This window comes from Mobula birostris, chromosome 26 (assembly GCF_030028105.1).
Source record: "Mobula birostris isolate sMobBir1 chromosome 26, sMobBir1.hap1, whole genome shotgun sequence".
Lineage (NCBI taxonomy): Eukaryota > Metazoa > Chordata > Chondrichthyes > Myliobatiformes > Myliobatidae > Mobula > Mobula birostris.
The window spans coordinates 6,260,773-6,279,063 of NC_092395.1; positions in this window are offsets into that span (position 1 = coordinate 6,260,773).

The following is an 18,291-nucleotide window of genomic DNA, read 5'->3' on the forward strand; positions in this document are numbered from 1 at the left end:
CCCACAGCACCAGATTCAGGAATAGTTATTACCCCTCAAACTTCAGGATCCTGAACCAGAGTGGATAAGTTCACTCACACTAACACTGAACTGATTCACCCGTTTCGAGAACTGTATAACTCATGTTCTCAACATCACTTCATATTTATTATTATTTTGTTTTTATTTTTGTACTTGCTCAACTTGTCATCTTATGCACATTGTTTTTCCGTCTTTGTGTGTAGCTTTTCATTGATTCTGGTCTTTGTATGCCTGCAAGAAAATGAATCTCAGGGTTATTTATGGTGACATATATGTACCGTGATAATAAATTTACTTTGAACTTTATTAGATAAAAATAGAGAAGAAGTGTGTTTTTTTAAATGGTGGGAGATTGCAGGAGGCTGATGTTCAGGGTGACCTGCGTGGCCTTGCACATTCAGCAAGGAACTATGCAGACAAATTGTATTCAGTTTTGGTCACTCTGCTACAGGAAAGATGCCATTTAGCTGGAGGGAGTACTGATTTATGAGATTTACAAGGATGTTGCAGAGGCCTGAGAGACATATTTATGGAGGTGTGTGATCGTGGAGGGTTAGTCACTGAGTCTACTGAGACTGTTGCCATCAGGTAGAAGGTACAGGAGCCTCAGGACTTGCACCGCCAGGTTCAAGAACAGTTACTACCCCTCAATCATCAGGCTCTTGAACGAAAGGGGATACCTATACTCACTTGCTTCATCATTGAAATATTCCCACAACCATTGATCTTACTTTCAAGGATTCTTTATCTCATTATCTCATATTCTTGTTATTTCTTGCTATTTATTCATATCTGTATTTCCACACTAGTTGATCTTTCATTGATCCAGTCATATTTACTATTCTATAGATTTCTTGAGTATGCCCACAGGAAAATTAATCTCAGGGTTGTATATGGTGACGTATATGTACTTTGAACTTTGAATAGGTTTTAAGATCTTAAGAGAACAGTGGGTATGAGATTTGAGACAGAAGCAATGCTTGGGATAAACATTCAGTTATTACTTTGATAACTTCCTCAGCGAAGTAGCCTGCGTAATCAAGGACTCCTCCTACCGGTCATTTTCTCTTCTCCCCCTTTCCCTCCGTAAGAAGCTTGAGAACATGTACCACCAGGCTCGCTGCCAGCTTCCGTCCTGCTGGTGTAAGACTCTTGAACGGACCTCTTGTACAATAAATATTGGACCCTTTATTTCTCAACCTGCTTTGTCTTTCAGACAGTCTTGGGAGGAATTTGGGAGGTAGTAGCTGGAAGCAACAAGGATGATGGAATCTGATAGGAAACAACGGAAGAGATGGAATAGGGCGAGTAATGAGAGCAGGGCAGAAGGAAATAGGAGGGGAGGGAAGCCCAAGGGGGATGAGGGTGGTTGATGTAGAGAGGGAAGAAGACAGGAAAGAGACGGGGTGATGGGGGTTAGGAGGTAAGAGAAGAGGGACAAAGGGAAAGCAGCTTTGAACTTCACAGGTTTTGAAGTTCATAATGCTGTCGGACAATATTGGATGTAAGACTTTGGACTTAATTGAATATTTAATGCAGAAATAAAATTCCTATGTGAATCCATCAACCCAACAAACTCACCGCAGACTCTTAAGCCGATAAGTCTGTGGACAAAGAATTTCAGAACAAAACATATCCAGTTTCCTTGTCATCGTTCCATTGAAATGACTTCATATTTGCTGCTGTTTTTGGTAAGTTTTCTTAGTGATACAGCACAGAAACAGGCCCTTCTGGCCCAATGAGCCTGAGCCACCCAATTAGATCACTGTGACCAATTAACCTACGAACCTGTACATCATTGGAATGTGGGAGGAAACCAGAACACCCGGAAAAAGCCACACAGTCATGGGGAGAACGTACAAACTCCATACAGACAAGCTGTGAAAATTGAACCCGGGTGACTGACACTGTAATATTGATATCCTAACCGCTATCTTGTTTTGATATGTTGAAATGGAATTTAATTAAAATTCATTTAGGTTTTCTCATTACATTGTCTTTAAATGTGATCTGCAAGTTGCGGTTTTAACATCGAGGACATCTTCAAAAGGCGATGTCTCATAAAGGTGACATTCATTATTAACGTCCCCTATCACCCAAGTCATGCCGTCTTTTCATTGCTACCATCAAGGAGGAGATACACACTTAACACTTTAAGAACAGCTTCTTCCCTTCTGCCGTCGGATTTCTGAATGGAAATGAACCCATGAATACTACCTCAATATTTTTTCTTTCTTTGCTCTCTTTCTGCAATACTTAATTGATTTAATTTTTTAAAAATATATTTCTTATTATAATTCATAGTTTATAAAAAGTTATGTATTTCAGTGTACTGCTACCACAAAACAAGGAATTTCACGACATATGCCAATGATATTAAGCCCAATTTTGTTTCTGAATATCCAGACAGGAATTAGAATTCATTATTTAGACTGCTAGGATTTTCGACTGTTTACTCTGTGTTTAATAAAACTGCTTTGGAATACTGATGTGGGTTGTTCAAGGTTTAAACAACATGAGAAAGTAATGGATTAGAATGAGTCCTGAATCCTTTAACATGAGTTTAAATTTAAGTCAAACCAACAGGATGAAATTGTCTTTCTTTTGCTGGCTTGTGGGCCTCTGTATAACATGAGCTTGGCAGTCACAGTACAGTTCATAATAGCTGAAGGCTATTGGCAAAGCAGTTGGAACGATAAAAGTCAATTATAGGAGTAAGATCGGATTCTACACAAAGACTTGGAAGAATCTGTGAAGCTGTGAGATTGAACAAGGTACTCACCTATCACTGATAGGACATTGGGAAGGCTAGACGGGGATCAACTGGGCACCAGAAATTGTTGGGGAAGATGCTGTCCTGTTCAAAGTTCAAAGTGAATTCATTATCAAAGTACACATCTGTAAACATACTGTATATACCTTGAGGTTCATTTTCTTGCAGGCATTCACAGTAGGACAAAGAAATCCAGTAGAATCAATGAAAAACTACAGCCGCAGACTGACAAGCAACCAATGTGTAAAAGAAGAGAGCCTGTGCAAAGACAATAAAGCAAGTAATAATAATTATAATAATACTTTATACTTTATTGTCACCAAACAATTGATACTAGAGCATACAATCATCACAGTGATATTTGATTCTGTGCTTCCCGCTCCCTGGATTACAAATCAATAATAAATATTAAAAATTTAAATTATAAATCATAAATAGAAAATAGAAAAATAGAAAGTAAGGTCGTGCAAAAAAAAACTGAGGCAGGTCCGGATATTTGGAGGGTTCAGCCCAGATCCGGGTCAGGATCCGGGTAATGATAAAAATAACAAATAAAATATCGTGAACCTGAGTCTTAGAGTCCTTGAAAGCGAGTCCATAGGCTGTGGAATCAGTTCAGAGTTGGGGTGAGTGAAGTTACCCACACTGGTTCAGGAGCCTGATGGTTGAAGGGTAATAACTGTTCCTGAACCTGGTGGTGTGGGACATAAGGCTCTAGAACCTCTTTCCTGCTGGCAGTAGCAGGAAGAGAGCAAGAGGTCCTTGATGATGGACAAGCAACACACATCAAATTTGCTGGTGAACGCAGCAGGCCAGGTAGCATCTCTAGGATGAAGTGCAGTTGACGTTTCAGGTTGAGACTCTTCGTCAGGACTAACTGAAGGAAGAGTTAGTAAGAGATTTGAAAGTGGGGGGGGAGGGGGAGATCCAAAATGATAGGAGAAGACAGGAGGGGGAGGGATGGAGCCAAGAGCTGGACAGTTGATTGGCAAAAGGGATATGAGAGGATCATGGGACAGGAGGCCCAGGGAGAAAGAAAAGGGGGAGGGGGAAGCCCAGAGGATGGGCAAGGGGTATAGTGAGAGGGACAGAGGGAGAAAAAGGAGAGAGGGCAAAAGAATGTGTGTATATAAATAAATAACGGATGGGGTACGAGGGGGAGGTGGGGCATTAGCGGAAGTTTGAGAAGTCAATGTTCATGCCATCAGGTTGGAGGCTACGCAGACGGAATATAAGGTGTTGTTCCTCCAACCTGAGTGTGGCTTCTGAGTGTTGCAGAGTGATGATGAATGCAGCTTTCTTGCAGCAGTGCTCCTTGTAGATGTGCTCAATGCTGGGGAGGACTTTTCCTGTGTTGGACTGGGTTGTATCCACTGTTTTTTTGTAGGAGTTTACATATTCTGCCCCATTACTGTGTGATTTCCTCCCGAGTGGAGCAGGAGTTTACAACTTAAAATAGAACATCAGGGATGTGGGAAAAGGATCAGGCGAAACCCTGAGATCTGTTCTATTTCATTGGATGCAGATAGAATGCAGCACAGTGCAGGCCCTCCAGACCACAGTGTTTTTTTTATCTATTTATTTAGAGATACTGCATTGAACAGGTCCTTCCAACCTAACGAGCCGCCCTGTACAAACAACCTACCAATTTAACCCTAGCCTAATCATGGGACAATTTACAGTGACTAGTTAACCTACTAACCGGGACGTCTCTGGAATGTGGGAGGAAATCCATGCACTCACGGAAATGACGTACAAACTTTTTACAGATGACGTCAGAATTGAACTCTGAACTCTGATGCCCCAGCACGCTACCCTGCTGATCTTTTAACCTGATCTGAGACCAATCTAACTGTTCCCTCCTGCAAAACTCTTTGGTTTTCAGCCATCTATGAGTTTCCCAGATGCCCCGAATATATCTGCCTCTATCACCATCTCAGAGCATTCCATACAGTCACCACTCTCTGTGTTAAAAAAAAAATTACTTCTGACAATCCCTCTGTGTGTTAGAATCAGAATCAGGTTTAATATCACCAGCACGTGTTGTGAAATTTATTGTCTTCTACATAGTAGAAGAAAAAAATGCAAATTACAGTAAGTGTATTCATATATATAAAGTAGTTAAAATAAGCAGTACAAAAATGAAAATTGAAGTAGTGAGCTAGTGTTCATGGGTTCATTGTCCATTCAGAAATCTGATGGTGGTGGGGAAGCAGCTGTTGATGAATAGTTGAGTGTGTGTCTTCAGGCTCCTGCACCTCTTCCCTGATGGTAGTAATGAGAAGAGGGCATGACCTGGGCGATGGCTGGGGAGGCTGGTGCCCAGGATGGAGCTGACTGAGTTTATAGCTCTCCGCAGCTTGTTTCAATCCTGTGCCGTAGCCACACCCACACCACCGTCCCCACTACCACACCAGAGAGTGCTGCAACCAGTTAGAATGCTCTCCACGGTACATGTGTAGAAATTTGTGCAACACACATCAAAGTTGCTGGGAAGAGGTACAGTCGACGTTTCAGGCCGAGACCCTTCGTCAGGACTAACTGAAGGAAGAGCTAGAAAGAGATTTGAAAGTGGGAGGGGGAGGGGGAGATCCAAAATGATAGGAGAAGACAGGAGGGGGAGGGATGGAGCCGAGAGCTGGACAGGTGATTGGCAAAAGGGATATGAGAGCATCATGGGACAGGAGGCCCAGGGAGAAGGTAAAGGAGGAGGGGGGAGACCCAGAGGATGGGCAAGGGGTATAGTCAGAGGAACAGAGGGAGAAAAGAGAGAGAGAGAGAGAGAGAATGAATGTATGTATATAAATAAATAACAGATAGGGTACGAGGGGGAGGTAGGGCATTAGCGGAAGTTTGAAAAGTCAATGTTCATGCCATCAGGTTGGAAGCTACCCAGATGGAATATAAGGTGTTGTTTCTCCAACCTGAGTGTGGCTTCATCTTTACAGTAGAGGAGGCCGTGGATAGACATATCAGAATGGGAATGGGACGTGGAATTAAAATGTGTGGCCACTGGGAGATCCTGCTTTCTCTGGCGGACTGAGAAATCTGTGAGTGTCTTTGGTGACGTAACAAATCTCCTCAATCTTCTCAAAATGAAATATAGCTACTGCAGTGCCTTCTTTTAAATCGCGTCAGTATGTTGGGCCCAGGATAGATCCTCAGAGATATTGACACCCAGGAAGTTGAAATTGCTCACTCTCTCCACTGGTGTGTGTTCCTCATCTTACCCTTTCTGAAGTTCACAATCAGTTCTTCAGACTTCAGTTACCTTAGAATTATGCCAACCTTGTATTAACTATTTCAGCCTTGGGGAAAATGTGTCTGACTATCTACTTGATCTTATGGAGTGAGTAAGAGACCGAGATCGAGTGGAGAGCCAGAGTGGTTAGCTCTGTTGAAAACTACCATTTCTCACCTGGAACCATCAATTCAAGTGTGAAATGCGGTGAAGTTATGCGTGAGAGGGGAATAAATTTCTGTGTAAAGGACCGCCAAGTTTGGGGAGATGCAGTACTTGTTTTGATGTTTCCTAACAGCTGTTTTCTATTCTCCCAGAGGGATTCCTGCCCCACTTCATCCCCAGCCTGGTGGGTTTTATCTACCACCTTCTGCCCGGTCAGGGTGAAGAGTTCTCTTCACTCACACCATCCAATTGCTCTGCCAAAATGCCTGTTTCACTGCTGCTGCTCCTGTGTGGTCCAAAATCTCCGGAGGGGAAGGCCCCGAGTCCTCGGCTTTGCTTGTTGCTCGGCTGCCGGGGTGGGGTCGAAGCGCTCGGCAGAGTATGGTGCTTGGTGCTTGGTGTCGAAGAGCTGGTCGGAGGCTTGAAGTTTTCGGACGGACTCAGAGTCTGCCGCAGTTGGGTGCTTCCAATGGTGCTGCATCGGCAAGTTTGCGATGCTTGGAGGTTCATGGCAGGGAGAGTTTCTCCCTTCTACCCTCTGCGTGAGATGATGAGTGGGACTTTGAGACTTACTCTTTACTGTGCCCATGGTCTGCTCTTTATCAAATTACAGTATTGCTTTGCACTGTTGTAACTATATGTTATAATTATGTGGTTTTGTCAGTTTTAGTCTTGGTTTGTCCTGTGTTTCTTGTGATATCATTCTGGGGGAACATTGTATCATTTTTTAATGCATGCATTTCTAATTGACAATAAACGAGGACAGAGTGTCCTCATAATCTAATCTAAAAAAAACCTGAGAGTCCCACAGGGAGGAGATACAGGAGCCTGAAGCCACAAACTCAATATTTTATGAACAGCCTCTTCCAGTCATCATGAGATTTCTGAATGGACAGTGAACCAACTCATGAACTCTGCTCACTATTATTGGCTCTATTTTTGCACTACCTAATTAATTTAATTTTAAAGTATATTCAGGGTATTTAGAGTATATATATTTTTTCTTTTTGTAAGTTATAGTTTTTTTATTGCAATGTATTACTGCCACAAAGCAGTTCAACCATGGGTAAAGCCCTCCCTACCATTGAGCACATCTACATGAAGCACTGTAACAGGAAAGCAACATCCAACATCAAGGACCACTACCAGCCAGGCCTTGCTCTTTTCTTGTGGCTGCCATTAGGAAGGAGGTGGAGGAGACTCGAGACTTGGGACTCACACAACCAGGTACAGTTGCCATTATTACCCCTCAACCATCAGACTCTTGGAACTGAAGGACATAACATCACTCAACTTCACTTGCCCTATCATTGAAATGTTCCCACAACCTATGAACTCATTTTCAAGGACTCTTCATCTCATGTTCTTGATATTTATTGCTTATTTATTTGTTATTATTATTTCTATTTTTCTTTAATTTAGTATTTGCCCAGTTTGTTGTCTTTAGCACACTGGTTGTCCGCCCTGTTGCGTACAAGCCTACGTTATTGTTCTTGGATTTACTGAGTAGTAGGCAGCCGTCGATCCCAGGGGATCATGGGTTTGCGCCTCTGGTGGACTGTGTCCTCTCCAGGGTGCAAGCTTGGGCAGGAAGATTTGAAGAACCGGCTGTTGTCCATGCAGTGGTTTCCCCCTCTCCATGTCACTGATGTAGTCCAAGGGAAGGGCAAGCACCGATACAGCTTGGCACCAGTGTCATCGCAGAGGTTGCCAGAGTGAAGTTGTAAACAACATCAAACTGCCTCAGGGACCCCGGCTCCAGGTTTCTTCCTCGGGGTTTACTGCTGAAGCCTCTTCCATGGGTGGGTATAGCCGCAAGGCAGTGGAAGTTTCAAATCAAAGTTTTTCTTCTCCTTGGTGGGCTACTGTCCAAGGCTGACGAGCCCCACCTGCCCGAAGCAGCTGGTTTTAAGGTGCCAGTGGTCTGCCCTTGCTCCTTCTCTTGTCAGTAGAAACAGTTCTGCCGGGCTAATGCACACGCGAAGGCCAAGAGTTGGACTTGATTGTCAGAGGCTGTTAGAGACACACGCCATTTGGAGCACTTTATAGGTAATGGCATCCCACAAGAAAATGAATCTCAGAGTTGTATATGGTGACATATCTGTACTTTGATAATAAATTTACTTTGAACTTTGAATAAATTTCACAACATATGCCAGTGACATTAAATCCGATTCTGATTCTGATTGTGGGTCCACCCTCATCTGCGGTAGGTACCGTGGAATGAACCTACACCTTCTGCTGGAGCTGAATATCCTTTGCGATTTCTGACTATCTTCAAGCAATCTTAAACTGGCACCAATCCCTCGGACCTTTGGTCAATGTGTTGATATGGCTGAGCTAGCAACAGCATGATTGGAACCAACTAAAATATTGACACACACACGGCCTAACACCCACAGATCAATAACACATTATAATGCTTTCCCAATGTTCTTGTTTTTTCAATTTAGCCCCCGCTGTTAACAAACACAAAATAAATATAAAATATTCTTTTTAAAAAGTTATGTCACAATAGGGTATCAATGTAAAATTTTACACTTGGTCCAAGACATAATTGTGAGATTTGTTGTTTTGTGGCAGCAGTATAGTGCAGTACAGAATAGTAAAACTATAAATTACATTAAGAATAAATCAAAAATTAAATTAAAAAAGTAGTGCAAAAAGACAGCAAAAAAAGCACAGTTGTGTTCATGGGTTCATTGCCCATTCAGAAATCTGATGGCAGAGGGGAAGAAGCTGTTCCTAAATTGTTTAGTGTGTGTCTTCTGGCTCCCTGTAACTCCTGCCTGATGGTGGCAAAGAGAAGATGATAGTCTTATTTTTTTACACCTTTGGTGTAATGTGTTTGTGTTGTGTATTTAATATTTCAGTAATATTAGAGTAATCTTGTACATATATTGTTTGATAGCATTCTTGTTTGTTTAAATAATTCATTACGGGTTAAAGGTATAAAATACGTGAATTGTGTAAGCCATCATGCTACCATGTGATACGTGTGCACCTCACTTAAAGTAAATACGAAGTTAGACCTGCATTCCCAGACTCCCATGCCTTCTCTTTAATTAGTTTAATGTTTTGAAGTTATAAAACATAACAGTTTGCAAGATAAACAGAAATCCTTAAAAAAAATTTTCACCACAAACCACTAGTAATATATTTTGTTGGGAAAATATCATCACTTTTTCCACAATTTGATCATTGAATTAATTTTGGACTAATGTTGCCACGGGTATTGTACTGAAACTGTAGTGTAGAGGTTAGGACTGTCACCTTAAGGTGCCAGCGATCTCTGATCAGGGTGTGACTCATGCTGCTACCCGTACAGAGTTTGTGCATTCACTCTGTGACCGTCCGGTTTTCCTCCGGGTGCTCTGGTTTCTTCCCACATTCCAAAGACGTGCCAGTTTGGGATAGTAATTTGTGGGCCTATTATGTCGGCGTTGGAAGCATGGCAGTGCTTGTGGGCTGCCCCCAGCACATCCTTGGACCGTGTTGGATTTTGGTAGAGAACAGTGCACTTCACGATATGATTCGATGCTTTGGTATGGTGCTTGTCCATTGTGGCCGACGATAACAAGGAACCTGTGCAGAAGCGACTTTAAAGTGGAAAATCCATTACACCGGGGTAACTCCACTCTCTCAACGTCAGAAGTCCAGGTCCAAAGATATGATTACTGTAGTTGTCTCTTCCTTGGTTGCAGTGGATGACCATGATGTCTTCTGTGCCTTAATAAGCCCTTCGCTCTCCACGGCGTGTAGCAGAACTGCCTTCCTAGACGTTGTTCTGATCCAACTAGTCCGCTGGGGCTGACTTTACGTGCTTTGACAGGCATGTCCCTATTCCACCGGGACATGTGGCAGCTGGCCACATTGGAAGGCCTTTCAATTTTTGACAGGTTTCAATGAGATTCTCCTCATTCTTCTGGACTCCAGCGAGCACAGGCCCTAAGCCATCAAATGCTCCTCATATGTTATCACTTTCATTCCTGGAATCATTCTTGTGAACCTCTTCTGGACCTTCTCCAACGTTTTCTCTAATTTTTTTTTACAGCTGTGTGGACCAACAATTGTTCTGAGCAGAAAATCTTTACATGGCTTTAAAACTGTGTGAGACTTTAAATCCTTTTTCCTGTAATATGCATAATATAAGTATTTAGAATGTAAATTGAAAAATCATATATTTTTGATTTTATTTATTAATTGAAGGGCATAATGAAATACATCAAACAAATACAAACTATGATGCACAACACAAGTAAATGATGTCAGTCAGTCAAAGCAATTTTCAGGAACAATGACTAAAGTAAAATGTTTTGACAAGATGGCATTGGAGTTCAGCAGGCCAGTAGTTTATTTACAATGAGCTACTGGCTTCCATTCTGTGTTTATTGTTACAATTTGTAATAGTTTTGTAACTTGAAACACTGACAATGTAAGTATGTTGAAGTTTTAAAATATTTCAAAGTAAGGGTTGCAGTATGTTTATTATTTAGAAAAGCTATGGATTATATTCCTTAACACATAATTAATTACAGGTTGTTTCACAATTATATTAACAAAGATTTCTAAATAATACTAACATTATATAAAAGAAAATTCAGCTGTGGGGCAACAAAGGCTATGAGTGCAGGAGCAGTTTAGTCACACGCAGAATGGAGCGATCAGTGATCCTCTCCAATGCTAGCACATTCTTTCTTAGATGTGATATTTGTTGCAGAGAAGTTCCTAATGGTTAATATATAAGGTCCACCTGTACCAGGTGTCATGCAATCCTCAAAGAAGAAGCAATTACGTTGATGGGACTTTGCTTAATATCTTTGATCCTATAAATACAGGGCTTACATGTGATGACTGGAAAATTGTCCAGGTTGTGCTGTTATTCATAACAGGACTGACTTTAGAATCTGCTAATTATAGACTTGATAGTTTGGCATTTGTAAGTTGAAAAATGTTTGGACAGAATTTACAAGGTGCTATGAATGTTTGTCATTGCAGCTTTAAAGCTACTGGGAAACCAACATGGATTTAGAAGCGATAAATTATGCCTCATAAATCTTCTAGAATTCATTGAAGTGGAAAATCAATTAATGGTTTTTAGAATTCCTGTGTATGTATATTTTCAGAAGGTGTGTAATACAATCTGTATTTTAGACTTTTAAAGAAAATAAAACAGGTAGAATGATTGAACAAAAACTAAATGGAAGGAAGGATCTTGCAGGTCTAGAGGATGAAGTAGTTTCTTGAAGTGAAGGCACAATCATTTGGAGACAGACGTGATCTCACTCCTTGGTGGAGCACACTCTCTCAGCTTTACCATATTCCTCAGGATATTCAAACACTCAGTGGCCACTTTATTAGGTACACCTGCTTGTTAATTCAAATATCTAAACAGCCAATCATGTGGCAGCAACTCAATGCATAAAAGCATGCAGACATGGTCAAGAGGTTCAGTTATTTTTCAGACCAAACATCAGAATGGGGAAGAAATGTGATCTGAGTGACCTTGACTGCGGAATGATTGTTGGTGCAAGACTGGGTGGTTTGCGTATTTCTGAAGTTGCTGATCTCCTGGGATTTTCACGCAAAACGGACTCAAGGGTTTACAGAGATTGGTGTGGAAAACAGAAGACATCCAGTGAGGGGCAATTCTGTGGGTGAGAATGCCCTGTTAATGAGAGAGGTCAGAGGAGAATGGCCAGACTGCTTCAAGCTGACAGGAAGGTGACAGTAACCCAAATAAACATGCATTACAACAGTGATGTGCAGAAGATGTGTTATTCATTTAGTTATGTATGTGTGTATTTATCTATCGATCCATTTATTTATTTATTTATTTACATATGTATTTATGTATTTATGTTTAAAGGCTTGGGGCAGAGGTTCCCAGACAGGGGGCCACAGACCCTTTACTTAATAGTATTCATCCATGGCATAAAAATGGCTGGGAACCCCTGATTTAGAGATATATTGCATGATAGGCCATTCTAGGCCTTTGAGCCATGCCACCCAGTAACCCCTGATTTAACTCTAGCCTGATCACGTGACAATTTACAATGACCAATTAACCTACTAGCTGGTATGTCTTCGGACTGTGGGAGGAAAGCGGAGCACCTGGAAAATTGGACGGGTTACAGCTGCAGAAGATCACAAGCATACACTTTTTAGGTACCTAATAAAGTGGCTACTGATTGTATAGCAGCAAATTTATTTCTGTGGCCACTTTTGATTACTTTGATCATAGATATGGATGCCTTGAATATCTTAAAGTAAATTAGCAGGGATGCAAGATCGACTGGTACTTTCAAAATAAACATGGAAAATTTAAATAGACAAGCTCTGGGCTCAAAGGAAAGTTTAGTATTTTCATAATTGATCTGCAGATTAAGAGACTATTGGCTCATTGTGAAAATAGAGAAAGTCTTAGCTTTAATTATTAAAATAAAAATCAGGTTTCTATTAACTAGGTAAATCAATTGTAGAGATGAACCCCAAGATCATTTGATTATGACACTACAAGACCAAAAGACATAGGAGTAGAATTTTCCACCATGGCTGATTTATTTTCACTCTCATGGAACATAAAACCTTACAGCACAGTACAGGCTCTTGGCTCACAATGTCGTGCTGACCTTTTACTCTACGATTAATATAACCTTCCCTACGACTTACCCTCCATATATCTATCATCCATGTGAACAGAAACCCAACCCCATGCTCCTGCCTTCTCCCTATAACTTTTGATGCCTTTACTAATCAAGAACCTATCAAACTCTACTTTAAATATACCCAATGACTTCCGGTCATTGTGGTGCCTGCACAACACTCCTTTGGTCGACCTCTTCTGGATAGATAATGAAAGCATCTTTTTTGCTTCTTTTGTGTCTTTTACATTTGTTTCTTGTTTTGAAAATGGTTCTGGAACTGTTGGAGCCTGTTTTGCCATTTGGAGATCTTTGGGTGCTTCCGGGAAGCAGAGTCAGTGTGAGCGAACCTCGTGGCAAGAAGCCTACAGGATGGTGTGTGAGCCACTGTTTGACTCCATTTCACTGATTATATCCTCCATTGTTCGCTGATTAAAGCAACAACGTTGATTGAAACATCAAGGCAAGTGCATAAGTTTGGAGATCGTTTGGGTGTTCCAGTGCTCTGCAGTCTCCGAGAGGACTCCAAGAGGCAGAGGCAGTGTGCACAATCCTCGTAGTGGACAGGCTGCAGGATGGAGCGCAGGCTGGTGTTTGACGCCATTTCACCGATTAAAGCTCCATTGTTCCCTGATTAAAGTGATGGGGGAGATTGAAGCATTGAAGAGAGTTGCAGAGGGTGAGCACCGGCTGCCTGTCTTTTGATCGGTTGCTCCGTGCTGGAGAGGGGAGAGCCTGCCGCTGCAGGTTGTGGACTTTGGATTATAAACTATTTTTCAGTCTTACAGTTTTTATATTCAGTGTTTTTCCACCTAATCTTCTCGTTTTTTTTTGAGTGAGGAGGGGGATTTGGGATTGATATGGCTGATCTGCTTTTGTTTTATTTTTATACGGGGGGGAGGGATTTGGGGGTTGACATTTTTGTTTGTTTGTTTGTGTGGGTGAAGACGATTTGGGGGATAATGTCCCTGATCCATTTTGCTTGGTTTTTGTGTGGGCTGAGGATTTGGTGGTTGAGGTACCTGCTCCCTCTTTTTCTTCTTTTTTTTTGCAGGTAGGTGGGATTTGGGGTTGATGACCGGGCTGCTTTTCTTTCCTTTTCTTTCCTTTCTTGGTTTCATGGCTGCCTGGAGAATTGAGGGCTTTCTGAGTTCACCCGTATGTCCGGAAAACAGCCTGCAACTTCCAGTGAGGGCAGTGCATCTACAATATCTAGGAGAAGCATTAGCATGGAAGTTATTTTTTTATCAGTTTGGAAACTGGTGAGCGTCAGGTTGACGTTGGTGTCTCTTTGAAATTTGCAATGTTCATCGATAATGATCCCGACTGGGAGAACTGCTTCATGAGAAGAAACTTAAGAAAAGCCAGACAGATCTCACCGCCCACTTGAAGAAGAAACTGAAGTTAGAGGAGGACCCACAGCCTCCGCAGCAGCTGCGATGTGTTGCTGCTCCATTGATGTTCAGGTGAGACCTTATTTGCTCCACGCACTACTGTGTACACATAAAATATTATATCAGAAATCTCGGGTTTGAGTTTTCTTGTCGGGCACACATGTCCATTCACGTAATGTTATAATGAGCCCGCACAGCGTTGATTTACATAGTGGTCCACCTCCGAGGAACGAGTCCTCTGCGTTAAGCGTGGTCTGAGTGTAATATGTTTGAGGCTGAATTTCAAATGGAAAATCAGAAGAATAAGTAGTGAGCTTTTAGAACCCTCCTGTCAACGTAACGTGAGATGCAACGACGTCAAAACGGTGAGCTCCTGACCTTACGGTCTACCTCGTTACGATCTTGCACTTTATCGTTTTCCTGCGCTGCACTTTCCCCATAACTGTAACACTATTCTGCTTTCTGCTAACTGTGCTACCCCTGTGCAGTGCGTAATGTATCGATCCGTATGAGCAGTACACCGGACAAGCTTTTCACTGTGCTTGTGTCAACAATAGGTCAATTCCCACTCCAATTCCAAAATCAGAGTCGAGTTTATTGTCCTCTGCACGAGGACATGTATGGACAGGTGCAAAGGATAAGTTAACTGCAGCAACATCACAGGCACGTGACATCAGATGGACAGCACTCACAAGAAATGAAACAAATTATTTGAAATTATACAAGAAAGGATGCAATTGGATAAAATAAGCCCATTGTAGCAGCAGGAGCTGGATGGGTGGTGGAGTGGAATTACGTCTCTCCCAAAGAATCAGAAATAGAATCAGATTTATTATCACCGGCATGTGTCATGAAATTTGTTAACTTAGCAGCAGCAGTTCAATGCAATATAGAAGAAGAAAAATAAAAATAAAAATAAATAAATAAATAAGTAACACATAATAAAGAAGTAAATCAATTTACAATATATGTATATTGAATAGATTAACATCTTGCAAAAACAGAAATAATTGTATATTAAAAAAGTGAGGTAGCGTTCATGGGTTCAATGCCCACTCAGGAATCGGATGGCAGAGGGGAAGAAGCCGTTTCTGAATCACTGAGTGTGTGCCTTCAGGCTTCTGTACCTCCTACCTGGTGGTAATAGGAGGCGTAAGGCACTCCTTCCCTCTGCTAGCCTGCAGGTCACCCTTGGGTAAGGTGTAACACCTGCTTAGCCCCCGATCCGGGTCACATGAAGCCTTGGGAGCAGGTGGTCATATTAGAAGCCGGTGCATATCACAAGTCCTGGTTATGTGACCACTGACACCAGACAGACAGTCTCTTTAGAGTACTGATAATGGTTGGGGTCACCCGTCTTGTAAAGACACTGCCCTGAAGGTGGCAATGGCAAAACACTGCTGTAGAAAAAATCGCCAAGAAGACTCATGGCCATGGAAAGACCCTGACTGCCTACGTCGTATGACGTGGCACATAATGATGATGGTAAGGAGTAGTTGTGCAATCATTCGAGCTTTACATGATGTTCTCACAAGGAGTTACTCCCTTAGTGAAGAACACCAGTGTGTGACTTCGTTTAACGTACTTTGTGACCAGGCTGATGCACAAACAGTGTCCACATAGTCCTTGACAGATTGGAGTCAGGGTTCAATGGAACCTCATGGAAGATGACTGGGGACGTTTCACTGCTGCAGCCTTTCTCTGTCTTCACTGCCATTGTGATGTGACATCACCTACCACCAGCTCCACCGTTGATAGCCTTTGTTGAATCACTCCTTGTCTGGATCTTCCCCCTTGACCTTCCCGACATGGGGCACCCTACCAGGAGCTAAGTGCCAAATGCCTTCACTCTTGGGAGCTCAGGAACTCACAAACGTGTCCACCATGACAAGATGACGATCCTTGGAGAAGTCATTGCAGAGCAAAGTGGTCAGAACTTAAAAAGAGGTCATGATTAGGGTCAGCTGGTTCAAGAACCGAATGATTGAGGGAAAGTAGCTGTTCCTGAAGCTAGTGGTGTGGGATTTCAGGCTTCTGTACCTCCTGCCCAATGGTAGCTGTGAGAGGAAGGCATGGCCTGGATGGTAGGGGTCTTTTATGATGATGCTGTCTTCTTGAGGCAGACAGTGCCTCACATACACACTTCTGACGGGGAGGCTGGAGAAGCATGTCCCCGTGATGTATTAGGTCACCAGCTTCTTACATTTCTGCAGATTTGAACTGATGTACCAGAGCACGTACAACAGTATCATTGGGTAGCAGATAAAATTTAATTTGGAAGATTAATATTTATTCCAGTGGATGCTTTGGCCACATTCTTTCTTCTGATTAACAGTACAAAATAATTAGTAACAAAGGAAACAAAACTGAGATTACCTTTCCTCACACTGCTTAATTTGGATTCCACCGAAAACTAAAAGCACATCAAAACTCTACAGGGTGTTCTCTGTCTCTACCACTGCTGAGCCTGTTCATTTTTCTCAATTAAGTTGCTATAATACCATTGACTCTGGCACCCAAGGCTTCATGGATAGCTTTGGTTCTTCAGCACAGCTTGGTGTTTTTAATAATATAGGTGAATATCAGAGGGCACAGCCTCCAAGAGGGCCCCAAACTTGTTGTGGTTTGGAGGCTTGCGTGCTTCAATGACCTGCAGGGCTATGCTGGCTGGAATCAGGGCTTTATGCTTTGGCTCTTGGACTCTTCATCTCATGTTCTCAATATTTATGCCTAATTTATTTATTATGATCATACTTTTCTTTTTTGTATTTGCACAATTTGTTGTTTTCTGCACTCTAGTTGAACGCCCAACTAGGGAGGTCTTTCTTCCTGATTCTGCTATGGCTATTATTCTATAGACTTTTTTTTGAGTATGCCTGCAAGAAAATGAATGTCAGGGTTGTATATGGTGACATACAAGTACTTTGATAATAAATTTATTTTGAACATTGAATCTTAATACTTAAAATGGAGGTCGATGGCTTTTTGATTAGGTTGTTAAAGGTTATGGGGAGAAGGCATGAGAATAGGGCTGAGAGGGATAATAAATCAGCCATGATGGAATGGTGTAACAGACTTGATGGGCTGAATGGCCTAATTCTGGTTCTATGCCTTACGGTCCTATGGTTTATCTCTGTTTTTCATTCCAGTACTTGGGTGTTCAGTACCGACCCCAAGGCTATTGCATTGTTGAAGGTTCTATCAAAGTTAAACCCTGGCCTGATGGTGATAAAATTCCCTAGAGAAGGAAGCAATCACTTAGCCTGCCAATGAGGCAAAAATTCATCCCACCATCAATTTGCAAGCATATCCTACAATTACTTGGAGTGAAGGAGGATGAAAGGTGACTTGATAGAGGCGTACAAGATGATAAGAGGCAACCCAATGGTGGAGAATGATGGAGCAGATGATGGGCAGAATGGCCAAATTGTGCTCCTATGTCTTATGGTCTTAAGCACTGAATTTCAGTTGTCTGGTAAAATAGAGCAATCTGCTGGAGATGTTAAAACCATCAAATGTCTCGCTGTTGGCTCAAGCCTATGTAACTAAACATATTTTGATTTGCATTAGAGTTAGCATGTGTATTTATGTTTATCCTTAATATGTGTCTCCTTATTCCTAGCCGTGAGCATTGCTGGCAAACCCAACTTCAGTGCCTGAGCTAGATTAGCTTCATTTGAAACTGGCATGCTTCCTAGTTGCTTGGAGGATTGTCAAGGCACTCTGGGAAATCTCCTCTATAATTCTGTAAGAATCTGACAAGAAGATTTATTGACATTTTAAGGTTATTAGTTAAATAGCTCATGAGGCTAAGGGACTGTTAACCACTTTAGACAAAATGTTGGTATACCAACAGAACATGAAACTCGATAATAAATGCCCAGGGCACCATCTCTCTGAATCTGAAATGCTGGATTGTCATTCTGGATAACAATGATTTCAAATCAACCAAAATGCTACTACTAACCACAATTCCCTCCCCCTCCCCCACCACCTTCTCTGCTCTCCATAGCAATTGTTCTCTACATGACTTCCTTGTCCATGTCGCTCCCC